Here is a 4,496-nt window from a genome sequence, read left to right as displayed (position 1 = left end):
ACAAATTGAACTAAAGTATCATATTTTAGAGAGCTTGTGCAGTGAGAGAGACCTTGTACAATGAAAAGACAATATGTGTAGCACTAAGTAAAACACACCTGACCCCAGACATACTGGATGCAGAAGTACATATGTCAGGTTATATACTATGCAGAACTGACAATAGAATACAGAAATAAGGAGAAATAGTGATCTTCATCCAAGAAGACCTGGCAACAAATGTCCTCCTATCCCACTTCAACACAGTGTGTAATACACTAATAATGCATGTGATTGACCTCAACTTGATCATAGACATTACCTGCTGTCTTCCTGATGCAGCTAACCATGGAGATCACTTCGAAGATGCTTTGTTGCTCATAAGTCAAACCCCAAATAAGCTCAGCCCATAGGCCAATGTACCATTAGCAGGGGACTTCAATTTTCCTAGTCTCAGCTGGCCTGAGTGTTATATCCAACCTGAACAGGTGACATATGAATGCTCTTCTCAATGCCACTAAAGACTCCCTCATGCAACAAATCAATGCCTGTCCAACTAGGGGAAATAAGATATTCAACCTAGACTTTAACACTAATACAGACTTCACAATGTTCAGGTCACACAGCTATTTCTGACTACAACATTATACAAGTATCAAGGAAGGCAACACACACAAATAACATCAAACATAACTCACTCCAAGTGAACTTGAATTTCAGGAAGGCCAAGTGGAAGGAAATCAAAATTGAAATCCTTGAAACAAACTGGTCTCCACATATTGGGAACCCCAATGTTAATGAGGGAATGAATTTTCTATGTAAGAGTTAATCAGGATCTGTTGAAAGCATACCCCATATAAACACACCTATTCCTACAAGTATTTGATTCCATGAGATAGACAAATACTAACATGTAACAGAACCAAACCAACAAAACAACTAAAAAACCAATCTCTCTCAACAGATGAGATTGAGAGAAAAAAAAAGAACATTGAACTGGACCTAAAACTATCTCATGAAAAAGAAACTTCACTAAGGAAACAATAAGCAGTATAAATATAAAATCTATTTTCAAGTTTTTTTTTCCACTTCACTAAACAAAAATCAGCTACACATAACCAGATTGCTCTCTACTGGATCAAAATGGATCATATTACAAATAATTCATCACAAATATGCACTTCTTGAGTTGACATTATGACAGTGCATTTTCCCAACCTATAGTTAACAAAATAATATATAGGCCAAAAGAATTCTTTGACCCTCAGAACTCATCTAAAATTAATTGATATGATGGAAGATGATATACTTACAGCTAATGACCGAGATTGAAACTCAGCATCTGGACCAGATGGTCTCCCAGCCATACTGCTAAAAATGTGCAAATACAGTCTCATGAAACCATTAAAGATACTATTTCAAAAGTCACTAGGTACAGGAAAATTCCCAGAACTACTGAAAGACACAATAGTAACATCTATACACAAAGAAGAGTAGCAGGGCTGAAGCTAAAAATTACAGTCTCGTGTCTCTCATATCTCACACATATAAAATCATGAACCACATTGTCTGTAATAGAATCTACATGCTGTATGTCATCTTGTAGATGACATACAGCATGGTTTTTGAACTGGATGAAGTTACCTTTCACAACTATTACAGCACCATAACACTATTCTTAATAATCTCTTGAGAGGAAAGGACACTGACTGTATATACTTTGATTTTGCTAAAGCGTTTGACAAGCTTGTTCATGGAATCATCTGTCATAAGTTAAGGGATCTTGGTAAAACAGGAAAACTCAGAGAATGGCTCTTTGACTTCCTACATGGTAGGAGCCAATCTGTTGCTGGAAATGGTTTTTGCTCTGCAAAGTCACTTGTAATAAGTAGTATGCCTCAAGGAACAGTTCTAGTAATATTATTATTTATCACCACCCTATCAGAAGTGCACTCATCCAAACAAATGAGTTATGCCAATAATGCAAAAATATCAATGGCTATTCAAATTCCAGAAGATACTATTACATTCCAAAATGAGCTAAACCTCATTTATCAATGGGTGGATTGAAATAATGTGGTATTTGATACATCAAAATTTCAGGTTCTTTGTTACAGAGGGAATACATACAAATCATATTTGACACCAGAATGATTCAGAGTGCTAATGGCACACAGAACTTTAAAGTAATCATATCAAATGATGTATCTTTTCATTAGCCACATCAATAAACTGACCTCTAAATGCTGACATCTCATAGGATGGATTCTACAAACCTTCATGACAAGAGAACCAGTAATTAGGCTAAATAATAATAATAATAACATAAAAAAATACCTTAGGAATGAGAACCCAGGTTCGAAATTTCCCCAAGACACCTAATGAAGGCTGGAGGGTATATCAGCCAAAACATTGTGTTAACAACAAACAAGATGAGGACAAATATCCGTCAATTGTAAATAGTGTAAATAATGTACACAATTCCTCATCCCTTAAATATAGAACTATAATACCTTTAAAAGCCTTAACTACTGGGAATATTTGAAAGTGTTGTATCTCTACAATCCTGTTCCAAACTTCAGCATTAAAGAGAATTTTAATGCACAAACTGTTAGATACTATCAGCTTCCACATATACCACCTTCAAAATCACAAGCAAAAACACTTTATTGTACAAGTCTGATATTTAGAGGTCCTCAACTGTTCAATTGCCTGCCTAAAATAATCAAAAATATCAAAGGAACCTCTTCCAAAACATTAGACGAAAAAAAATATTGGATAAGCTCCTAACAATGATACCAGACCAGTCAGCCATTGAAGGATGCACTCAGAGGAGATCAGCTGCTACCAACTCAATCACAGACCAGCTTCCAGCCATAAAGGGACAACAAAGCTGACCGAAAATAAATTAAGGTGGTACTCCACCATAGCTGCAGTCCTATGACTGAAACCTACACAGTTCTGGATTCAGTTCCACTGCGTGGTACCTTGGGCAAGTGTCTTCTACTATAGCTGTGGGTCAACCAAAGCCTTGTTAGTGGATTTGGCAGACAGAAAAGAAGCCTGTCGTGTGTGTGTGTGTGTGTGTGTGTGTGTGCACATGCGCATACATTATATATATATATATATATATATATATATATATATATATATATATATATATATATGCGAGTAAAAATAAATACAAAAAAAGGTGGGTTTTTTTTGTATGATTGTGTATAGAGGAATATATTATTTTGCTTAAAAGAGTTCCAACACTGTCTGTTTTTTATGTTTTATTTATATTCCTGCAGAACTAATGTGGGGTATAGAATATGGAATATACAATATATAATATAATATACAATATATAATATAAAATAAAATAAAAATGGATGGCACCATGAAAGAAAGTATTGAATGTAGATGAAATATTGAGTGTTCAATATATATATATATATATATATATATATATAATGTATGCACACACATTATATATTTATAAACATTTATATATATATGCACACAAATATATATAAATATACACATATATTTAAAAAAACTTCATCTAATGACAATGTAATACATATGTACTGTACTATAAGTGCTCAGGTTGGTTTACCACTAAAACTCCATCTTGAACACCAGCTGAAACAAAGGTGTTTTTGAAGCTGCCTATCAAAGATGGCTACAAGTGGTTCATCATTGGGCTGGTAGATATATATTAGAAAGAGAGATGAATGAGTAAAATGTGGTATCACTTTAGAGTATGTAATCTATAATACAAACATAATTGCGGAGTAGTTATAGTAAATAAGGGATTAAGAAATGAAACGTAAAGTTTCTTACAGTGGTTTCTAGAATAGCTGAGCAAGTGGATCATGTCATTGAGCAAAGCTTTCCATGTAAGTCAACCATTCCATCTTTGGAGAGAAAAAATTAAGAAATATCTTTAATAAAGGATATTAGTAGTTACCAGTTCATCAAAGAATTAAAGAACATACTTAGTGAAAGATAATTAAGGAAATCTTAAATGAAAGACGATAGCATTTCGTAGTTCCATTGTTGAAGAATCAAGCCTGTTTCTTTTCCATAATAGCCCTGTCAGCAATATTGTTCCACCACCACATTACCTTGGGTCGAGAGGGAACTTTGCACCATTCACAGATCTGGTCAGTGGCCCTCAACAGATTGTCCCGTAGAAACCTCCAGTTGTCTTCCACATCATGTGATGTTATATCCCCTTCTATTTCGTCAAAGGCTTCGAGTAATACGTTTCTAAATCTCTGTCCACTCACAGGATCTTTAAGTTTCCAGACCCTTCTCATCCATGCTGGTCATCTTCTGGGCATTCATTTAGCCCTGATTCTGAAGTTGCTAACTACTAGTCTATGTTGTGGGGTACATTCTTTGCCTGGGAAGGTTTTGGCATTTATAAGCAGCCATCTTTCCCTTTTTCTGGCGAGGATGTAGTCAATTTGGCTAGTGTGTCTGCCAGAACGGTAGGTGACTAGGTGACTGGCAGGTTTCCTGAAGTT

The sequence above is a fragment of the Octopus bimaculoides genome, chromosome 1 (assembly GCF_001194135.2).
Source record: "Octopus bimaculoides isolate UCB-OBI-ISO-001 chromosome 1, ASM119413v2, whole genome shotgun sequence".
In the NCBI taxonomy this organism is placed as follows: Eukaryota; Metazoa; Mollusca; class Cephalopoda; order Octopoda; family Octopodidae; genus Octopus; species Octopus bimaculoides.
Note: the sequence above shows the minus strand (reverse complement) of the source record.